At 41.2% G+C, this 23,619-nt stretch overlaps 1 pseudogene; it reads right to left on the reverse strand.

Moving 5' to 3' along the window:
* Positions 1–1,332: 1,332 nt before the first annotated feature.
* Positions 1,333–23,619, reverse strand: part of LOC138821760 (leucine-rich repeat-containing protein 14B-like) — an 88,028-nt pseudogene continuing 65,741 nt past the window's right edge.

The raw sequence follows: 23,619 nt of genomic DNA on the forward strand, positions 1-23,619 counted from the left end.
GTCTGTCTGTCTATCTATGCTCTATTTTGTGTGCCAGTACTGGAGTTTGAACAGAAAGCCTCATGCTCTTCCTTAGCTGTTTTTGTTCAAGGTTGTCAGCCTCCCATTTTAGCCACACTTCTGCTTCCAATTTTTTGCGGGTTAATTAAATATAAGAGGCTATGGACTTTCCTGCCCAGGGTGGCTTTGAAACACAATCCTCAGATCTCATCCTTCCAAGTAGCTAGGATTACAAATGTGAGCCACCCCTGGGTGACTTCTTATCTTCATACACCTCCTATGGTTTGTGTCATCACCCAAAGGGCTTCTAGCCATAGAAAGCTTACCCATTCTGTCCATGGTTTCAAGATGGAGGCAGCCAAAACTGACAGTCTCAAAGCCTGTGATTTCATCCCACTAGACCCTACCGAAGCCTTCACCACATGAGGCATCTCCCTGCCATGTTCTAGCTCCAATCTTTTTATATCCTTTCTCCCTTTTCTCACCTTCTACCCAGACATGCATAATCTCATCATTACCTTGGAACTAGTCATCTATCCATCCCATTCCTGGCATTTAAAGAACCCCTGGATTCCAATAGCTCAAGCCTGTATTCCTAGCAACTCAGGAGTCTGAGATCTGAGGATTGTGGGTCAAAGTCAGCTTAGTAAGAGTGAAGCCCACGAGAACCTTACCTTCACTTAACTACTAGAAGTTGAGCTGTGGTTCAAGTGACAGAACACGCTAGCATTAAGTAATAAAGTTCAGGGACCATGTACAGGCCCAGGTCTGTTGTGCATGTACACAAATACGCATTAAAACACATAATGTAATCTGGTTTTATTGTTTGGTGTTTGAATAAGGCTACTTGTTTACAACCTTAGGAAAGAGCACATTTCAGTTGCTTTTTCTACAGTGAACTTGGATGTAAGTCCTGTGTTTTCCTCAAACCCCTGAGTTTCAACAACTGAATATTACAAGTACTGGGATGTTATGCCTGAATGAAATCAACTGATGGTTGAGTCTGCCTTTGCCAGCTGACACTGTCCACAGGGTACTTCTAGTCTTTAGACACTTCCTATGTAAGTGACTGTCCCTTGTAATGTAAAGACTTTTCAGCGGGGGGGGGGGAGGGTGTTGGGCTGGTAGGGATGGTAAGGGGAAAAAAAGGAGGCAACAATGCTTAATAAGAAATGTACTCATTACCTTGTTCATGTAATTGTAACCCCTCTGTACAATGTTTTCACAATAAAATTTACTAATAATAAAACAAACAAACAAAAAAGACTTTTCTGCCCCCTGGCTCCTGAAACCTCCTCTGAAGTTTTCTTCCTCCTGTTGTCAGGATTCAGCTCATGTGTGCTCCTCTCCAAAAGGCTGAGCAAGCTTTGTTGGAAGATGCATTCTGTCTCCAGGGAGAATGAGACATAATACCTCTTTGGGCAGTAACTCAGGTTTCTGCCCAATCCCATCTGCCAGGATTTTGACTGGGCACTCAGAGCTGCAGCTAATATGGAATGAATGAAAAAGACAACAGTGAAATAGAAGACCTCCCAAAAGAGCTTTGAGAAAGAGTCATAGATTGGAAATTGCTTGGAATATGGTCTTCCCTCCATGAGGCCTCTCCATTTACTAGCTAGCATTCCTGGGCTGGAGTGCCTCTTTGTGGCTCCACCCTTGGTCATGTAGACAATTCCTATATTGCCAATGTAACATCAAAAGCTGATGTTCCCAGGGACATTGGAGGGGACAAACTACTTAGGCTGTCTAAAGAAATGAAGTCTGGTCATTTGTAGCATTGTGTTGGCAAATTCACCATCTATGGATGGGAGTGCACCTTAATCCTAGTGGAGCTAGAAGAGTCATACAAACGGATTACCCTGAAGCTTTGAGCAGAGCTAGCTGTTGCTGCTGGCTTCTCGACTATTTTGTCTTTGAAGTACCAAGAAAATGATGAAAACATCAGCACATCAAAGCAATTCTCAGTGTTCTTTTGTCACAAGAGTTCCAAAATAAGTTTCCAGCAATAGTTTTGCAAAAGCTTTGGCTGCTCTGTCCCCAGGAGAGACGTCACCTGCCCAAAGTGCCTATTGGACCTGGACATCATCTTAGAAACCAGCTCATCTGGGCTTGTTTGAGGGCTCTCGAGGTAGAGGCGGGGGTGGGAAGTTGATATCCCCAGACCTTATGTCTTTTATCGAGGCATTATCTCTTATTATAATGGTCTCTTTTCTTTTCAGTGAATATCAAGTGTTGTCCTGAATACTGGGTACAAAGCTGTGAACAGAATGAGGTACTTTCATCATAGGGCTTATTTATTGCTGCAAAGCCTAATGCATCATAAATAAGTGGAGATTATGCAGAATATTATGAGAAAAAGGCATGGTAAGGAAAGCCAAACTGTATGATTTCACAATTGAGGGATGTGTAGCTTATACACAAAGCCCAAAAAACAAACAGCTTTAATGTTGTTTCTCTTTTTTTTTTTTTTGGTGGTAGTAGGGCTTGAACTTTGGGATTGGGCGTTGTCCTTGTGCTCTTCAGCTGAGGTCGAGAACTCTATTTGGTTTTCTGGTGATTATTTGGAGATAAGAATCACAGGGAGGGCTGGGAAGGTGGCTCAGTGGTAGAGAGCTCTCCTTGCATGCTTGAGGCCCTGGGTTCGATTCTTCAGCACCACATAAGCAGAAAAAAAAAGCCAGAAGTGGCGCTGTGGCTCAAGTGGTAGAGTGCTAGCCTTGAGCTGAAGAGCTGAGGGACAGCACCCAGGCCCAGAGTTCAGGCCCCACCACCCGACCCCCACGCCAAAATAAAAAAGAATTGCAGGGAGTTTCCTGCCCATGTTGGTTTTGAATCGTGATCCTCAGATCAGCCTCCTCAGTAGCTAGGTTTACAGGTGTGAACCACTGGTGCCTGGCTAATGTTGCTTCTAACTTGCTCACCTTTGGTGCCAACGACCTCCATGAGTCAAATCTCGAAGTGTCAAATTGAGAACTATCTTGTACTTTGAGAAGTTATAGGGAAATAAAAAATTCAGAGATATATGCCACAGGTTAGGGAGTCAAAGTTGGATTTGAATGTTTTGTCTCCCTTTGGGTGAATGCTTCCTCTTCAAAGATTTAACACTTTTCTCAAAAACAAAACCAAAAAATATGGGATGGATATACTTAAGCCATATCTTGTCTTGAAAGCCTTCTTGTTTTGAAATTATTTTAAACTCAAAGAAGAGTTGCAAAGAGTAGTGAGAGTTCCCACATACTTCTTCACTGCTTTTTTACTATGAACATACTATTAACATCTTATATAACCACTCTCATTTACTGATTCTAAGACATTCACATTTGCACAATATTTTCAAGCTCCAGATGTTATTTGAATTGTATCATATCCCTCTCTAATGTCTTTGTGTATGTGTTCTTGTATTAAAGTACTGATGGCCACAAAAAGGGGTCAGAAATAATTTTTTCCTTACCTGAAAAGGAAGAGGCATGGGACATAGTGCTAACAGTGTGTAAGTGTGGAGACTGCACATTTTGGAAATGGTTACAAGCCTTATTAAAAGAACTATCTAGTTAATAAAAGTTGTCACCCTGGTCAATTGTCCTGGGCCACTGCCTCAAATGTTGCCTTAAAAACCAGCTGGACACCCGCCTATCAAGCCTATGCCACATATCCTTAACCAGTCTTAGTAGAAATTTGCAGCCCAGAAAAATGTGTGATAACCCTTTTGAGTCAGTGTGGGACCCTGCTGCTGCTTCTACCCACCCTTCTGGATAAAGTTCAAGGACGGCCTTATAGTCATCTGGAAGGAAATCTATGTTGTCATCCTGACCATGTTGACCATAGTGACAGTGGACTGGACTCCTGCCTGACTCCATCACCTCTGACTGCTTCCCAGTGGAAAGCTGCTTTGGATCTGCTGAAACTGAGTCTGTGGTATATTATTTTAGTGATATCCAGTAACTCTCTCTATTCCCACAGTAGATATTGAGGGCAAGGATGATATCACTGGCATGCCTCAGGCACTTCAAGGATTAGGAAACTAGAAATCCACTCTACAATCAAAGCCTTGCTTGGTTTGGGTGTGGTAAAAGGCCGCTTCCAACAATAGCTATAAAGGAGAGATCTTTATCAATGGAGGTAGTAAGAGGAATGAAACTCACCCCTGCTATTAGAATTAAAAATTTAACAAAATTCTCCACCCAAGGGATGCCTTGAGGCAGTTCTGATAACCTGGTTCCTCAAGCCAAAGAAGCAAAATGGGCCCAAAAGCCACAAAGAAACTCAGGGAAAGAAAGAGTGTAGTAAAGAAAGCCTTAGAAAGGAATTGAAAAAAAATCTCATCTGGATTAAAAAAAAAAGATATAAAAATAAGGATTGTCTTAAAATGTTTGTCACAGTGAAAAGGGGAAGAAGAGAAACCCCAGAAAGTTTAAGTATGTAACAAATGGTAGGAGTATGTCTTAAAAATGAAGCTTATGAGTAAGTTGGTATGAAATTAAACTAGCTTTCATATACATAGAGTCAGGATGGGTGAATTGATGTGGAACTATTCTTTATGTTTATCTGTATGGTAGGGAGGAAGGATATGCCCACTTCAATCTAGATGCTGGTTTAGCTAATTAGAGCAGCCAGGTAGACTCGTTGTGAGAGGGGTTTCTCTTAAATTTACCATGACTGAATGACTCCTTCCCTTTGCCCTTTTGCGCTCCCATTGCATTGTCTATTCCAAAGGGTTTATGCCCTGTGAAATTATGTTTGGCAGACCATCCTTCTTGTGTCCTCGCTTAAAAACTGCAATGTTGACATAGATGACTGCTCCAGTCTTTACAGGCACTGCAGACTGTTCAACAGGAACTCCATTCCCAATTTCAGGCACTCCTGCAGGCAGCCCCTGTAGTTGGCCCTAATTACTGATCATGAGACACTGTGTGGGTCATATGACATAAAAAAAAAACTAACTATCCTCAATGGAAAGGACCTTATACTGCTATCCTAACAGCTCCAACCACTGTCAAGGTGAATGGGATCTGGTCCTGGATCCACGCTTCACCACTTAAGGTGGCCCTGCTACCAGAAGAGACAAATGGATGGTGTATAAGGACCCTGAAAAGCCTCTCAAGTTAAGACTTATCTCATCATAATTTTTCATTTATGCTTCTGTGCTCTAAATGATGTTAACTACCACTGGCAGTTTAAAATCAGAGACAAGGGGACAGTTTTCTTACTTCTGCTATTGTAATGTCCCTGATTGTAGCAATTTAATTTTACCAACCAACTCAACTTGTGGAATATGACAAACTGCTTCAGGTATCTTGATGTCACACCCCTTCTCCTACTATGTTCTGGTGCAATGGAAGCCTATGTTCATACATTAATCCAACCTTGGTCTCTTGGATTTTGATAACAGCAGTTCCCCAATTAAATCTTTATACCAAAAGTGAAAATTTTCAGAGATTGTTATCCCACCTCTTAACCAAGAGGACAGATTTTATTCCTATAATGTTAGGGGTGAGTATGGTTACCTCTGTTGGAGGAGTAGCTTTTGCTGGAGGTGCTGTAAGACATAGTTTAAAACTTGCTCAAGAATTTGAGGAGAGGGTAGATGAGGATACTCATGCCTCTTCAGTGTCTCTGGCATGCATACAAAGACAACTGAACTCTCTAGCGGGGGTGGCCTTGCAGAATCATAGGGCACTAGACCTTCTCACAGCTTCCAAAGAGGGAACCTATGTTTTTCTAAGGGAAGAGTGCTGATACTGTGTAAATGAATCACGGCTGGAGAAGAAAACATAAAGGTTGTAGGTAAACTGTGTGAAGGACTCCAACAGCATCCATCTGCTAAACTAGATCTAGTATGGGTTCAAAGCCTTTTGGCCTGGTGGCTAGTATCCCTAGCCACCAGCAATTATACTATTTCTTCTACTTGTTATTACTGGTTCCTGTGTGGTTAAGTCTTTGATATCACTTATAGAAAAAATAATTGGGACTGTCAAGCTGATGGCCCTTCAGGCCCAGTACAGCCTCCTGAGTCAGGAAAAAGAGTCAAGAATTTGACTCAGTTACAAAAAGAAAGGGGAATGTAAGGATCTCTTAGGATTAAAGACCCCAAGACCAAGCAAGGACACTGAGTCAGAATATTAACCTCTTATGGGGAACTGAGGAATGCAATAATCTCTTGCTTGAAACTGAGGAATGAAATAACAGGAAATTGCCATTGTAAAAGTCCCTTGTTTGAAAAAAAAAGTTGATGTTATCATATTAATAGAACTTTGCAGCTTGTACCTGCTTGTGTTTTTTGCCTTCATTAGCCTAGGCTGTGTTCATGTTTAGGGTCATAGTGTTAGCTCCCAAGTCTACACTGTGTCCCTGGCAGGACAACTTCTGTAACACCTAAAAAACTTCTTTAATCTCTAAGCCCGCTTTGATGGACTCATTCTCAGACCCTGTAAGAATTGAAATAACAGTGATTAAGTTGTCTTAGACACTAATGAGGGGAATTTGTTTTAAGGATATCTCAGGTAACCTCAAAGTAAAAATAGAGTAGGATCAGACCTAAAATCTAGAAGTAGCCATGAACATCCATTGGCAACCTGGGAATGATTGTCTCCTGAACCCACATACCTGTTTCAGCATTCTCACTGTTAAGAAAATGGAGGAAAACAGAAAAGGAATAGGCCAGACTCAATGATCAACAGGTGGGGACTGTTTATTGCCAGCAAGGTGCATAGACCTTTCAGGTTTGGAGGTTGTTTGAGGGACTATATTTTGGATGGACTTATATAGGGCTTGTTTTCACAAAGAAGCAGAAAATAAAAAGTGGCTTATGCTCTCTTAGGCCACAAGGAGACTTCCTTGACCAGGCCCACAAGTTGAATGTTCTACACTGGATGAAGGGCTATTGTCCCCTGGGGACCAAGTGTTATATCCTTGGCCAGGCACTGATTGGAACCTGCCTGCTGACAGGCATGTGGCCACCCTTGTTTTCTTGTACCTGGTGTCTTGCTTGAGCTGGAGGAATTAGGCAGGAATCAATCTTTCACTCACTGTAACAAATTTTTCAAGCCAAATTGCACAGATTCCAGCCTGTTACCTTTCCTGCAGCAGAATGTGGGGACATCAGGTTATACAGTGCTGTGGCGGTTTAGTGAGAGCAATGAAAAGAGTCCCCAGTATGTGACTTCTGTTGGAGTCATAGGAACTCTTGAACAGAAAAGTGTTGGTAGCTAGTTGTGATTCAGCTAGCTGCAGAACGTCTCTGGCATCTCTAAAGGAGAACTGGGTCTCTCTGTTGACTGCCACTGGCAGGTAAGAATGTTACTGTAACAGAATAGAGTTCTAATGCCTGTTCCCAGAGCTAGGGCTGGCTCTGATTAGTAGAACCAAAGGACGAGGCTTGGGAGTGGTAGAGGCTGGTGGTCAAATGAATCTAGCTGCTCAGCAGAAAATGGAATATGAATTTTACTAAGAAATACTGGAGCATCTCTTAGTCATGAGATACCCTCAAATCAGGCTTTCACTGAGCTGGATGCAGAGCAAAACAAGCACAAAGCCACTGGTAACAACCAAAAACCAGCCCTGCTTCTATTCCCTGCAAACATTCTCCAGGAAATATTGCCACACCATGCAGAACAATTCCTACCAGATCTGCTGAGTTTCTGCTAGGCCCAAAAGTCGGGTTCCCTTTCCATTTTACTTTTCATTTTCAGTCTTTTTCTCTTGTTTGTTTTTCTATGAGATCTTCTTTTATTTGTATTTACACACACACACACACACACACACACACACACACACATTTGTGAAAATACCTTACAGAGAAGTTACAATTACATGAGTACATGAGCAAGGTAATGAGTACATTTCTTATTAGGGATGGTAAGAGGAAACAAAGTGGGAGGCAACAATGCTTGATAAGAAATGTACCCATTACCTTTTATTTGTATTCTGTGACAAGTGATCTGATTTTTCCCTGTTACTGCTTCCAGCACATGCTGCCCTAGGTCCAATTGAACACTCTACCACAATGCCTGGACCTCTGCTGTAACAGCTTCACCTAGTCCTATAATTGAATCCCAGGAGGCTGGGAATATGGCTCAGTGATAGAATGCTTCCCTAGCATGCATGAATTCATGGGTTCGATTCCTCAGCACCACATAAGCAGAAAACACCAGAAGTGGTGCTTTGGCTCAAGTGGTACAGTGCTAGCCTTGAGTAAAAGAAGTTCAGGGGCAGTGCAAAGGCCCTGAGTTCAAGCCCCAGGACTGGCACAAAAAAGGAAAAAGAATTGAACCCCAGGGCTTCCGATGTCACATTTAGAAGGCATGTTTTCTTCCTACATTGTCTGTCATGTGTATCTACAGCTTTCTCTAACAAAGGTTTTTCATTGAAATTACATTTGCTTTCATCTTAGCCTTAGGATCTGATATAGGGATTGATCTCTGGGCAACAGGGCTGGTTGAAATGCAAGACATTTCCTTAGCACAATTCAAGGGCCTACTCTACTTGTTTTAATGTTCTGGGAAAGTTTTCTTTTTTTTTTTTTTTTTTTTGGGTCCAGTCGTGGGGCCTGAACTCTGGGCCTGGGCACTGTCCCTCAGCTTTTCAGCTCAAGGCTAGCACTCTACCACTTAAGCCACAGCGCCCCTTCCAGGGTTTTCTTTTTGCTTATGTGGTGCTGAGGAATCAAACCCAGGCCCTCGAGCATGCAAGGCAAGCGGTCTACCACTGAGCCACCTTCCCAGCCCCTGGGAAAGTTTTCTAAAGCAGTTTTGAAAGTTTGAAACAAGAAAGCACCAAAGTCATGGCTGGTCTCATTAACTATTGGGTGAAAACTCCAGAAAAGTGGTGGGAGGTGGGGATGTCTTCCTGCTTGGCCCATAGTAGCATGGCATGCAGCTCTTCTGCAATCAAGCATATTTCTACTGATCATATGTGGACATGGCCAGCTCATACTAGTACTCTCCAGGTAGTATTTCTTAGGCACCAGGAACTCCATGTAATGAAGTTCAGGGAGTTTACACAGTGCAGAGAAGAGGCGCTTGAGGGTGCAGGCTGACAGCAGGTTAGCAAGGAACTTGAGCTCCTAGAGATAGAGGCAGGAACACAGGCCCAGGATCATCATGACCACATAGCTATGGGTAATAGCACACTCCACTGGGGTCCACACCCGCACTATCTGGGCAACCTGTTGCCGGAGCTTGAGGAAAGTAGAAGGATATAAATGAAGCAGATTGTGTCTACTGAGGTGCAACACATCCAGCTGGGCAGCATGGATACAGTCTGCCAAGAAGTTCATGTCCACATGGTTCAGAGCACAATTGGCCAGGTCCAGCATTCTCAATCATGTCCTGAACGGGCTGTAGAACATGGAATAATCAGCACTAATCAGAGGAGTTCCATGTGAGCAACAATGGATGTGAGCAATCCATCTGCTTGTCTGTCACAGAGAACAAAGACTACACCTTGCAGGGCAAGTCTTGTTCTTACCTGACTGCATGCAGTCTATGAAAATAGTTTGTGACACATGATGCTACATGAAATGCAAATGTCTGTGTCCATAAATATGGTTCACTGGGATGCAGGCTGGCTCCCTTGCTTTCAGACAGTCTACAGCTTCTGGGCTTGCTGTGTGGTTCAGAATTAACCTGAACGAACGAAACATTTGTCTTCATCTCACCTAAATGGCAGATTTTATCAACAACCATTTTCTTTTTTTTTTTTTTAATTGTATTTTATTTTATTTGAGAACATACTGTACAGGGGGGGCTACAATTACATGGGCAGGATAATGCATACATTTCTTACCAAGCATTGCAGCCTCCTCCTTTGTTTACCCTTCACTTCCCTTCCCCGCCTCCCCCCTCCCCCCACCCAATTTTACCCCCCTCCCCCCACCCAATTATACCCCCCTCCCCCCACACACCGACATTGTAAAGCTGGTTTTGACATGACATTTTGTACTTCTCATTGTTGCAACAGGTCCACCTGAATCCTTAAACGACTTGTTTGTCCCCATCACCTCCACATATTATACTGACATCAAATATAGTGAAAGCGGGGGTTACACTGTGGGGGAGGGACATACAAAGCAACAAAGAAATAATCTTATAAATGCGTTAGAAACACATGCATGAAAGAAACGAAAACATTAAAATACATATTTAAGGGTTCATTTTCCTAACATCACATTATCTGACCTTTTCCGCTTGACTCATACCTATACAAGATATTGCAAATAAGGGAAACCATGGGACCTATGCTTCTTTGGGCCTGGCTTACTTCACTTAATATAATTTTTTCCAAACCTTTCCATTTCCTAACAAATGGGGAAATGTCATTCTTTCTGATGGAGGCATAGAATTCCATTGTGTATATATACCACCTTTTCTTGATCCATTCATCTACTGAGGGGCATCTGGGTTGGTTCCATATCTTAGCTATGGTAAATAATGCTGCAATAAACATAGTTGTGCTGGTAGCTTTAGTGTGGTCTTGTTTGTAAACATTTGGGTAAATGCCCAAAAGTGGGATTTCTGGATCATAGGGGAGATCTATGTGAAGTCTTCTGAGGAACCTCCATACTGCTTTCCAAAGTGGTTGAACAAGTTTACATTCCCACCAACAATGAAGTAAGGTTCCTTTCTGTCCACATCCCCTCCAGCATCTGTTGTTGTTAGAGTTCTTGATTTTTGCTGTTCTAACTGGAGTGAGGTGATATCTCAATGTTGTTTTGATTTGCATTTCTTTTATGGCTAGGGATGTTGAACATTTCTTCATGTGTCTATTGGCCATCCTTGTTTCTTCTTCAGAGAAGCTTCTCTTTAAGTCTTTCGCCCACTTATTTATTGGGCAGTTGATTCTTTGAGGATTTGTTGTTGGGTGGTTTAATTTTTTGAGTTCCAAGTATATTTTAGATATGAGACCCTTGTCCGTTGTATGGCTAGTAAAGATCTTCTCCCAATCGGTGGGCTTTCTATTGATCTTGCCAGCTATGTCATTTGCCCTGCAGAAGCTCTGCAATCTTATGCAATCCCATTTGTCCAACCTTTCTTTGATTTGTTGTGCTTCCGGGTCTCTATTCAGAAAATTTCGACCTGAACCAAGGAGACCTAGGGTTTCTCCTATTCCATCCTGTAATGTTTTCAGAGTGTCTGCTTTGAGTTCAAGGTCTTTGATCCATTTGGAGTTGATTCTGGTACAGTTTTCTACATGTAGTTAACCAATTTTGCCAGCACCATTTACTGAAGAGGCTGTCTTTCTTCCATTCTATTGTGTTAGCTTCCTTATCGAAGATTAGATGGCTATAGGTCTGTAGGTTCATTTCTGGGTTTTCAATTCTATTCCATTGGTCCTGAGGTCTGTTCTTATGCCAATACCAAGCTGTTTTGATTACTATGGCTTTATAGTAGAGTTTGAAATTTGGTATTGATATTCCTCCAGCAGTGTTCTTTCCGTTGAGGAGCGTTTTTGCTATTCGGGGTCTTTTATTGTTCCATATGAATTTTTGGATTGCCTCCTCTATTTCCTTGAAGAATGAGGGTGGAATTTTGATAGGTATCGCGTTGAATTTGTAGATAGCCTTGGGAAGTATTGCCATTTTCACGATGTTAATCTTGCCAATCCAGGAGCATGGGAGGTTTTGCCATTTTTTAAGTTCTGTGTTGATTTCCTTTTTCAAGATTTTAAAGTTTTCATCATAGAGGTCCTTCACTTCTTTGGTTAAGTTAATTCCTAGGTATTTTATTTTTTGTGGGGCTATTACAAATGGAGTTGCTTTCCTAATTTCAGCCACACTTTTCTCATTGTTGGCATATAGAAAAGCCACTGATTTTTGGGGGTTAATTTTATAACCTGCTACTTTGCCAAAGTTTTGAATCAGCTTGAGTAATTTGGGAGTGGAGTCTATGGGATTCTTTAAATACAAGATCATGTCATCTTCAAAGAGGGAGAGTTTTATTTCTTCTTTCCCTATTTGGATCCCCTTTATGTCTGCATCTTGTCTTATTGCTGTAGCTAGGCATTCTAATACTAGATTGAAGAGAATTGGAGAGAGTGGGCATCCTTGTCTTGTTCCTGAGTTAAGAGGAAATGGCTTTAGTTTTTCACCATTGAGTATAATGCTGGCTGTAGGTTTGTCATATACAGCCTTTATTGTATTGAGGAATGTTCCATGGATTCCTAATTTTTCCAGAACCTTCATCATAAAGGGGTGTTGGATCTTGTCAAATCCTTTTTCTGCATCTATTGAGATAACCCTGTGGTTCTTATTCTTGCTCCTGTTGATGTGATGAATAATATTAATTGATTTGCGTATATTGAACCAGCTTTGCATCCCTGAAATGAATCCTGTTTGATCATGGTGTATGATTTTTTGGATGAATTGTTGAAGTCGATTGGCCAAAATTTTGTTGAGAAGTTTTGCATCAATGTTCATCAAAGAAATGGGTCTATAGTTCTCTTTCTTTGATGAGTCCCTGCCTGGTTTTGGGATGAGGGTTATGATGGCTTCATAGAATGTGTTCGGTAGTGAGCTTTCCCTTTCAATTGCATTGAAGAGTTGGAGGAGTATTGGTGTGAGCTCTGCTTTGAAGGCCTTGTAAAATTCCGCTGTAAAACCATCTGGTCCTGGACTTTTCTTAGCTGGGAGGTCTCTTATTGCTGTTTCTATTTCAATACTTGATATGGGCCTGTTAAGCTGGTTTAACTCATCTTGGTTTAGTTTTGGCATGTCAATATTTGCTAGGAAAAGGTCCATTTCTGTCAAGTTCTCAAACTTATTAGCATAAAGTTTGAGAAGTATCCCCTAATAATGTTCTGAATCTTGGTTGTTTCCGTGGTAATGTTTCCATTCTCATCTCTGAGTTTATTACTTTGGGTGTGTTCTCTCCTTTTTCTGATAAGGTTTGCTAAGGGTCTGTCAATTTTGTTAAGTTTTTCGAAGAACCAACTCTTTGTTTTGTTGATTCTTTCTATAGTTTTTTTGGATTCTAATTCATTTAATTCTGATTTAATTTTGATTATTTCTTTCCGTCTACTGGATTGGGGTTTATCTTGCTGCTCTTTTTCAAGGAGGTTTAGATGTGTCATTAAATTGTTAGTTTCCGATCTCTCCAATTTGTTGATGTAGGAGCTCAGAGCTATAAACTTGCCTCTGAGTACTGCCTTTGCTGTGTCCCAGAGGAGCTGGTAATTTGTGTGTTCATTTTTGTTGAATAGCATAAACATTTGAATTTCCTTTCTAATCTCTTCCATGACCCACTCATGATTCAGCAGTGTGTTGTTCAGCCTCCATGTGATACCGGACTTTCTTTGGTGGCTTTTGGTGTTGAGATCTAATTTTATTCCCTTGTGGTCAGAGAGAATGCAAGGTATAACTTCAATGTTTCTGAATTTAGACAAGTTTGTTTTGTGGCCTAAAATGAGGTCTATTTTAGAAAACGTTCCATGTGCTGCTGAGAGGAACGTGTATTCTGTTGCTGCTGGGTGAAATGTTCGGTAAATGTCTGTTAAGTCTAGTTGATCTATGCAGCTGTTTAGATCTGCCGTTTCTCTGTTGAGTTTTTGCCGAGGTGATCTATCTAGTGGGGAGAGTGGTGTGTTAAAATCCCTAACAATTAATGTCTTTGGATCTATATGGGATTTGAGGGAAAGTAGTGTCTCTTTGATAAATTTGGGTGCTCCATTGTTTGGCGAATAGATATTTAGAATTGTAATATCCTCCTGAAGGAGAGATCCTTTAATTAGTATGTAGCGACCTTCTTTATCTCTTCTCACGAATTTTAGTTTGAAGTCTATTTTATCTGATATTAGGATTGCAACTCCCGCCTGTTTATGAGGGCTGTTTGCTTGGTAGATTTTGTTCCAGCCTTTAACTTTGAAAATATGTTTGTTTTTACGGGCAAGATGTGACTCCTGAAGGCAACTAGACAGTCTATGTTGCTTAATTGGAGAGTTCAGTCCGTTAACGTTAAGAGATAGGACTGAGAGGTATTTGGGGGTTCCTGCCATGTTATCCACCTTTTTGGGGGCTGCAAAAACTGGGTTCTTCCTATGGTTCTTGGATTTTCAGTTTGGGTGCAGTTTCTTGGCCTTTATTGCGTTCTTGTTGGTTTTCTATGTGTAGGACATCTTTAAGAATCTTTTGCAGGGCTGGTTTGGTGGAGATGTATTGTTTCAATTTTTCTTTGCTATGGAAGGTTTTTATTTGGCCTTCAGTTATGAAGGAGAGTTTAGCTGGGTACAGTATTCTTGGTTGATAGTTGGTTGTGTTTAGGGCATTGCATACGTCATTCCAGGCTCTTCTTGCTTTGATTGTCTCTGCTGAGAAATCTGAGGTAATTCTAATTGGTTTCCCTTTATAGGTGATTAACCTTTTCTCCTTGACAGCTTTAGGGATCTTTTCCTTGGTCTGGGTTGATCCTGTGTGGATTATAATGTGACGGTGGGATGCCCTATTCTGGTCTGGTCTATTTGGGGTTCTAAAAGCTTCTTGTATCTGAATAGGCCTATCTTTTTGTATGTTTGGGAAGTTCTCTGCTAGCATCCTGTTAAACAAATTTCCTAGACCATTAACTTCTGTTTCTAGGTGCTCCTCTACACCCATTATCCTTAGATTGGGCCTTCTGATGGTGTCTTCCAGGTGTTGGATAGACCTATCATATTTCTTGGACTTGTCTTGGATGGTTGTATGTTCTTTCTCTATAATATCTAGGCTGTCTTCAATCCCTGAGATTCTATCTTCTGCATGGTCTAACCTGTTGTCAAGACTCTCTACTTTGTTTTTTATCTCTTTTCCTTCTAATTGGTCAGCTTTGATGGCTTCAAGTTCTTTGTTGAAGCTCTGTTTTAGGTCTTGTATGATTTTCTTTACTTCCTTAATTTGGTGTTCAGTGTTTGTTCTCAAATCACTTAGTTGATTGGTTATGGTTTCTTTGGACTCCCATTCCTTCTGTTGGGTTCCATTCAGCATTCCCTTTGTGGTCTCCCTGACTTCCTTCACCTCTTTGTTAATGGATTCCATGAATGTCTTTAGTGATCTTTGTGTATTCTCTACCTGGTCTCTTAATTCGTGAATTACTCTTTGATTAGTTTCCTCCCTTCTGTGGGATTCCTGCAGTTCTCTTTGAGTGTTCTCTGCCTGCTCACGCCATTCCTCCCTTTCTCTTTGAGTATTCTCAAGTTGTTCACGCAAATCCTGTATCAGTTTTTGAGAAGCTTCCTCATGCTTATGATATTCCTGTATAAACTTCTGGGATGCCTCCTCTCTCTCCCTATCACGCTCATACAGAGTCCTTTGTACATTGTCAAACTTCTCATTTATCATGTTTGCTATTAGTGTTTGTAGAGCTATTTGGGAACTCTCCTCTGGATTATTCTTTATCTGTTCTAATCCCTGATTATCAAGGTTGGGAATTGAGATACCCGAATTTGCCATTTTTCTTGTGTTTTTCCGGCTTACTCGGCCCATTTGAGATAAAGATTGCACCAGTTTTGTGCTAGAACACTATCTTAAGGCAACCATCAACCAAAGTTTGCATTTGTACAGTCAATAGTCTACAGATACAATCTAGTTCAACAGATACATCTATTCAACATCAAACGACTATATGTTAAAGGACTTCGAACCGCAGAAAAGAATTTGGAAAACCAGAAATTATTAGGATTAGGGAGAGATGTGGGTAAAAAATAGGAATAGATTGGTGTGGGGAGGCACAGGGAGAGTTAACTATGTCCTAATCACAGTGCAGGAAATGAGGTGGGTAGAATGCAAGTAGAGAGAGAGAGAAAAAGAAGAGACGGAAAGGGGAATAAAGAGAGACCAGAAAAAGAATAGAAACGTAAAAATTAATGTTATTATAGAGGTTAAAAGACCGTCTATTTAGAGAGGAATGTGAATATGTTCAGAGAAGGGGAGGGACATAGAGGAGATGTGAAAAGCTTTAAGGATGGGAACGGGAGAAGAAAAGATCAGAAGTTCAGTAGAGCTAGATAAAAAACAAAAAGATAATTAAGAAAGAAAGGAAAAGAGAAAGAAGACAAGAAAAGAAAGGAAAACTCTTATTCACGTATTCCTAAAATAAAAATTATAAGATGAGAAAAAAAAAAGGTTACTGGGAAACAATTATTTTTTCAGAAGAGGCAAAAATTAAAGATTAATAAAAGTTTTAGAAGGGAAAAAAATTTATATATATATATATATATAAGGTAACAAAAAACAAAAAACAAGCAAAAAAAGAAAAGAAGAAGAAGAAAAAAAAGAAAAAAAAAGAAAAAAAAGTCTTTAGATTTTTTTTTTGGTGGGGGGGAGGAGTGGGAAGAATCCTGTATCTCCCTTTTGTCTGCAACCAGTCTCTTGTTGGAGTCTCTGGTCAGCTTGAGGTCCTGTGGCTTGATTGGTTTCTTAAGTCGGTTGGTTGGAAGAGGCAGAAAAATGCTCTGCTTTACCCAAGATTTTGAGATCCCCCTCCCAGGTTAGTTTTCTGGGAGGGTGGTCTGCTTTGAGAGTCACAAAAGAGGGGGATGTGGTGATGAGGCTAGGTTCTGGGTAGAGTTGAGGCCTTTCAATAAACAGTAGCTTTTCCCTGGGGCTATTTTGTGATAAAGCTCACAGCGCCCAGCCTGGAGCCATTCTCAGGGTTTCTGTTTTTCAATTGATTGTCGAGGCTGCTAGAGGGAGGGGCAGCCTCTGGCTCTGGTTACCCAGTGAAGCAAGGCACTCCGATGGCTGGCGCCTGAGCTGGGTGACTTTTCCCTGGATGGAGCTGAGTCTGGCAGGTCACTTCGCTGTTAAGTTCTTGTGACCTGCTAAATGACTCATTTTATTCCAAGGCCTGAGCTGGAGCTAGCAGCTCCTCCGAACTTTGTCGGTATCCAAGATGGAGATCACCGGTGCTGGGGGGGTAGGGGTGGCCTTCCCTCCTCTGCTCCCTGAGGAGTGAGGATGTCGGGCTTGTACTCACGCCGAGTCTTGGATCCTGGGTCGTCTCTGGACTGCAAACAGCAGGATGAAGATGTTCGCTCCTTGTCGGTTCTTGTTGGTGTTGAGTAGAATCCGCTCGTCCACTGCGTCTGGCTCCTTCGTCCCCGACTCTCTGTGTCTCAGGTATGTCTCCGCGGCGGTGGTCGCCGCCGCCGCGGCCCCGCCGCCGGAGCGGCAGCTGCTGCGTTTCCTTGACTTCCCCTCTCTTGTCTAACTCTCTGTCCTGTGATGACACACTTGGTGTGATTCTCTGGCTTAGGACTGTTCACTGGAACTCTAAAACTGCTTTCTATGCGAGAGCTTGTTCAGATTCCAGCTTCTCCTCTGCCATCTTCCCAGAACTCTCAACAACCATTTTCATATGAAAGGAGTTATGTACATGATCCTGGAGAGAACATCCACTCTGAGAGCTTGCTACAGAGGAAATGAGGCATTAGTAAGAAAAAAGAGCCATTACTCTAACAATAGAAGAATCCATTACTGTAGAGCCAGGAAGGGAAAGCCAGACATCCCCAACTGAGGCACCATATCCACAATCCAATACTTCTGATTTAGATAGTGTTGGCAGCAAGCATCAGCAAAGGGGCAGCTGGGCCCTGTCTCTGACTGAGTCCCTCACTGTCTGTGCATGCCCCTCTTGATATCATAACTGTAAATGGGTGAAACTATTAGCTAAGACCTTATGATAATCCTGCTTATGGAGGAGGCCAGGCATTCCCCCAATTCCCATGAATGATCTTGGGTTAATATCTTCTCAGAAAGGCCAGGGTGACACTGCAGTCCCACAGTCAGCTGACAACAACCTCATGTCACCCAGCTGAGCCAGATTTCTATACCTGACCTGAGATAATGCCAGTCACACAGTGTTGGGAACTTTTTTTGCACCACAATAGACAGCTACAGGAGTCACTATAGTTAGCTTTGCCTTATAAAGCAACATTCTAGACCCATTAGTTAGCATGTTCTTTTCACAGAGACCTCTCCCTCTCCCTTCCCCCTCCCCCTTTCCCTCTCTGTCCTGCTCTTCTTGCTTTCCCCCACTCTTCCTCCTATCTATGCTAGGGATTACAGCCAGGGTTTTTCATGTGCTAGTCAAACACTGTAGCATCAAGGCACATTTTAGCCCTTATTTTTCTTTCTTTCTTTTTTCTTTCTTTTTTTTCTATCTTTCTTTCTTTCTTTCTTTCTTTCTTTCTTTCTTTCTTTCTTTCTTTCTTTCTTTCTTTCTTTCTTTCTTTCTTTCTTTCTTTCTTCCTTCCTTCCTTCCTCTCTCTCTCTCTCTCTCTCTCTCTCTCTCTCTCTCTCTCTCTCTCTCTCTCTCTCTCTCTCTCTCTCTCTCTCTCTCTCTCTCTTGGTCTGTCTCTTTCTCTCTTTCTTTTCTTATTTTGAAGACCAAGACACCATTCAAACTCAGTATCTGATGCTTTTGCTCACTGGCTGGTACTCTAATATTTGAGCTACACCTCCAGACCTTGTTTTTTGAGGCAGTCTCCCCATGTTATCCATGCTGGACTTGAACTCACTTTCCTTCTTCCTCAGGCTTCTGAGTGTTGGGATTGCAAGCCTGGTTTTGATGCCTACCTTACACATTGTCTCTTTCTAACTAGAAGCAGTCCCCTGAGGTCCCTCACTATTCTGGATCACTCCTGGTCCTCCAACTTCTTTATTTCTCTTTTGTGCTCTCTTATGTGCAGCTCCAGAGAGCATTAAGCTTGGGGCTTTGTGAATAAGCTGTTCTTCTACCTATCACTCAGTGCCCCTACAGCCTGTGAAGCCAATGACCAGAGTGCTTGACCCATCCCTCCTCCTTTCAGTCTCTGAGATTCACCCTAGGAGAATCTGGATCTTCCCTGTCAGCATGGAGAGGGCTATACTCAGCTCTATCAGGTAAGTCATGTGACTGAGCTCTCAGGAGATGGAGCCAAGGAGGCAGTCTTCATGCTTAGAAGTTGGGACAGAAGTGAAGGGTGTGTCAAAGGCCTTAATGGGGAGGATGAGTGAAGTCAGACGAGGGAATCCCACCTGGGCTAACAACTGCTGCACATGCCAGCATGTAGCCGCACATTGTGGGCCACTTCCAGCTTGCACAGCTAACCTGTCCTGGCTAGGCCTAACACCTGCAGAAGCTACCCAGGGCTCAGGCTGTCTTCCCTAAATGAGGGGCAGTGCATTTGCAGAGCAGCCATACCTGCTGATTCCAGGGCCTGCACCACTATCTCAAAGTTGCCTTCAATGGGCTGGGAAGGTGGCTCGGTGGTAGAGCGCTTGCCTTGCATGCCTGAGGCCCTGAGTTCGGTTCCTCAGCACCACATAAGCAAAAGGAAAAAAGCCGAAAGTGGCGCTGTGGTTCAAGTGGTAGAGCGCTAGCCTTGAGCTGAAGAGCTGAGGGACAGTGCCCAGGCCCAGAAGGGCCCCACGACCGGACCCCCCCCCCCCGAAAAAAAAGTTGCCTTCAATGACAAAGAAATAAATGAGGACTTCAATAGGTCACCTAACTGCACAGGGCTCTGCCTGTAGTTGGCAGCATATTCTAGCCAGGAGCTCATTGTGGCTCCATATTCCCAGAGCCCTTCCGCAAGGGCATTGCTGTACCTGCACATCCCGGATACCCATAATGTCAGATCTCTGCAGCTGATGAATCCTTTTAAAGAATTATTTAAGAAAGATTTTTCCTTTGTTTTATTTAGAAAAGAATATTTTAAAGGTTCATTCCCTGGAAAACACTTCCCCAGTTTTAAATGCCAAGACAAATAGTTGGGTTCCACATGAGAGTGCCATTAAGATACTAGAACTCTACGTACTTTTCAGGGATACAATGAATTTTGGGATGACTCAATGTTTTAGGTATCCATGATTCTAACACTAGATACATTTCTACTTTCTCAATACACTGAGAACAGATTTTGATTCCAAGAGACTTTGAAAAATAGTATGAAGTCTTTCATAACTCCGCATCAACTCTTCATTTTATGAACTTATTTTCCTAATATAATTTATGAAGCTTTATAGTTAATTATTTTCTCCAAAGTCACAAAATCATTTTTTGAAGATTTTCTAATAGGGATAAAGCTTTGAGACTGAAAGGTCAATATAATCCTTTTTGTCTACTATAATCAAGAATCTCTTAAAATTATTGTTGAATGTTAAATTCCTCCAAAGCCTATACTTGAATGGAATCGCTTCTATCTTGAAGGTATGAATTGTGTGTGCTTGGGAAAAATTCCATTTATCCCATTAATATGTGGAGGATATTTCACAGTAAGGAGATCCAGGTAGTACTTACCCACTTTGGTCTCATCTCTGTACTCTGTGCATTTGGGCAAACTTCAACTTTGTTCACGACTCATTTAACTTCTGTAGATTCTATGATGAAGATACTCTTTTTTTGTGGGGGGGGGGTCTGGTTGTGGGGCCTGAACTCGGCCTGGGCACTGTCCCTCAGCTCTTCAGCTCAAGGCTAGCGTTCTACTACTTGAGCCACAATGCCACTTCTGGCTTTTTTCTTTTTGCTTATGTGATGCTGAGGAATTGAACCTAGGGCCTCAGGCATGCCAGGCAAGCACTCTACCCCTGAGCCAACTTCCCAGCCTGATGAAGATTCTCTTAAATTTAATTTTTTTCTAAAATATATCAGAAGCCTGTAAGTATTCCTCAATACATCATGTATTCCCACAACTTATGCAATCCCTTCCTTTGATAAAAAGTCCTTCCTCTAATTAATATTAGCTAACTCCAATAGTATAGTATAAATAATTACTCAGGTTGAGGAGAGAAAGTTGTTCTATAAGTGAAATAAATACTTAGTTTTATCAAATTTTATCATTTTTAACCTCTGAAAAACTCTAGAGCTCCTAACTAAAAGCAGCTTTTATTTACACACACAAGAAAAGAGGTTAATTAATCTATTATACACTAAGAAGAATGAACCTCTGAGAGAAAAACCCATGGCATTTTTAATTATGGCTGTTATTATTATTTTAAGAACTTTTGTATCCCTTTTTATCCAAAGAAAAAAATTAGATACTATTCTTAAACAGACCAAGTTTCATTACCAAGAAAGCTAAAAGAAAACCTAAATAATGTGAGAAAATAACTATATATTATAGATTTTAACCTCAGAGAATATATGAAGAACTCCTCAATCAAGTAACACAAAAGGAAATTCACTTTAAAATAGTTGTGGAACTTCAACAAACATTTCTTCAAAGCAGAGAGATAAAGCACCACTAAGCAACCCCAAAGTTGCTAGGAAAATGCCATCAAAATCACAGGAAGATACTGCTTCATGCCTTCTACAATGACTGTGACTTAAAAAAAATACAGAAAATGGTCTGGGAATGTGGCTTAGTTGTAGAGTGCTTGCCTAGCATGCATGAAGTCCTGGGTTCAATTCCTCAGTACCACATAAACTGAGAGAGCTGGAACTGATGGTGTTGCTCAAGTGGTAGAGAAAAAGAAGCTCAGGAAGAGTGCCCAGACCCTGAGTTCAAGACCCAGGACTAGGAAAAAAAGAGGAGGAGTTGAACTCTTTTGGCACAGCTAAGGTAATGAGAATGTAGAATGTTACAACCACATAGAAAACAAGTTGGTGAATCTTCCAAGAGTCTAACATAGAATTACAATATGACTCAACAATTCTATTTGTAAAGATACAAACAAACAATGGACAATAGAACTTACATGGATGCCAGTGTTCATTGTAGCCTTATTTATAAATACTGGAGAGAAACCTTCCGAATGTTCATTTATAGATGAATGAATAAACAAAATATGGCATCTCATAGTGTGGAAATTAATGTGCCACAAGAAATAAATGACACTCTGTCCATGCTGTAACATGGACTGCACCAACCTTGAAAAACATTATAAAACTAAGTATTTCAAACCAGACACAAAAGCATAGCTCATGTATGATTGTACTTATAAGAAATATCTAGAATAGACAACAGAAACTGATAGCAGATTAGAGATTGTCCACAGTTAGAGGGAGGAAGAGATGAGTGACAATTTATTGATTAATGATGATACAGTTTCTGTCGGGTCTTTGTCCGTCCCACGAAAGACGGACGGGGTCTGAGGAAAGGTAAGTGCGGCGCTCGCCCGTTCCCCAGCCTCCCTCAGCCCGGGAGACAATCAGACACAGGAAGGAGCCAAATCCAGCAGGTAGAAAACTCATTTATTAACAGAGAGCAGCCCTTTTTAAAGACAAAAAGGCAAGGGAGGAAGAGGAACCAATCACTGTCAAGGTCATACCCTATCATGCACCTAAGCCTTCACGGACTGGTTAGGAACTGATCAGAAGGTCAATTGGGCTCTGCCCACTCTACTCCCTCCCAGCACCATCTTTGCTGCCCATGTGCTCTACAGTTTCTGTTTGAAGCAATAAAAAATTTAAATACTGGTGATGGTTGCACAACACTATGAATATGAGCAATGTAACTTAAACACTTATATATTGGAAATTTGGTTATTTATAATTCACCACAGTTTAAAATGTCAAAACATGAAAATTAGTATTAAAGATGTGTTTCATGGGCTGATAAAAACCAAAATGACAGCTCAACATGAGTGGCTCATGCTTGTAATCCTAGCTACTCAGGAGGCTGTGACCTGAGGATTACAGTTTGCAGCTAATCCAGTCAGGACTTTTGATCTCCAATTATATACAAAATAAACTAGAATTGTGGCTGTGACTCACATGGTAGAGAGCCAGCCTTGTGTGAAAAGGGCTAAGGGACTTGGGCTCAAGCCCCAGTACTAGCACAAAAGAACAAAAAAAAAAAAAACCCAAATGATAATGGTTGTTCTCAGCACTCAAGAAACCTACTAATATTTGTTCTTTCTCAATGTTTCCCTAATGTTAGGATATGAAAACCACATCCAGGAACTTTTAAAAATTCATCTTTCCTCAGCGTTTCCATAAATGCATGGCAAATCCCAGAATTGCTATACTGATTTCTATTACAGGCTTGTGACATCATGATTTCAAAACCACACACAAGGGGCTAGGGATGCAGCTCAGTGGTAGTGTTCTTGCGAAGTGTGCACAAGACCCTGTGCTCCATCCCCACGACTTCTATGAAAAAACTCCAAATCACAACACACATACTCATAAACAAAAGTATTGTTTTAACTGATCATTTCCTATAAGAATGGCTTCTATTATTTCTTTGACTAATATTTAGCAAATCTGTGGCTCCTAAGAGAGACACAATTTACACTAACAGAGTTAACTGAAGTGATAATTTATGCGGAAGGTAGAAATTTCTCATAAACTCTAACGGAGAGCATTATATTTCAAGTGGTACTAGGGAATTTCTTTTATCTTGCAGAAACCAGTAACATTTAGAGGCACATCAAAGACCTTTTAAAAGAAAATATGGGAAAGAATAACACGACCATTTAGGAATGCCTCAATTTCTTTTTGAGACAACAAAATAATAATAATAATCAGAATGAATATTTTCTGGATTTTTAAGATTCTGTGTATTAGCACAATGAAAATATGAAGTTTTTATAAAATTTAAAACTCTTCATTCTAACAGATCACATACAGTTGGATTTAAAAGTTTCTCTTTCTTATTTGGTAAAAGAAAATGTTACATTTTGTCTGGCTTGCCCCACAGGATCAAAAAAAGCAAGAAAATCCAAGTATTCCAGCT

The sequence above is a fragment of the Dipodomys merriami genome, unplaced genomic scaffold, assembly GCF_024711535.1.
Source record: "Dipodomys merriami isolate MVZ:Mamm:240054 unplaced genomic scaffold, mDipMer1.0.p SCAF_939, whole genome shotgun sequence".
NCBI lineage: Eukaryota > Metazoa > Chordata > Mammalia > Rodentia > Heteromyidae > Dipodomys > Dipodomys merriami.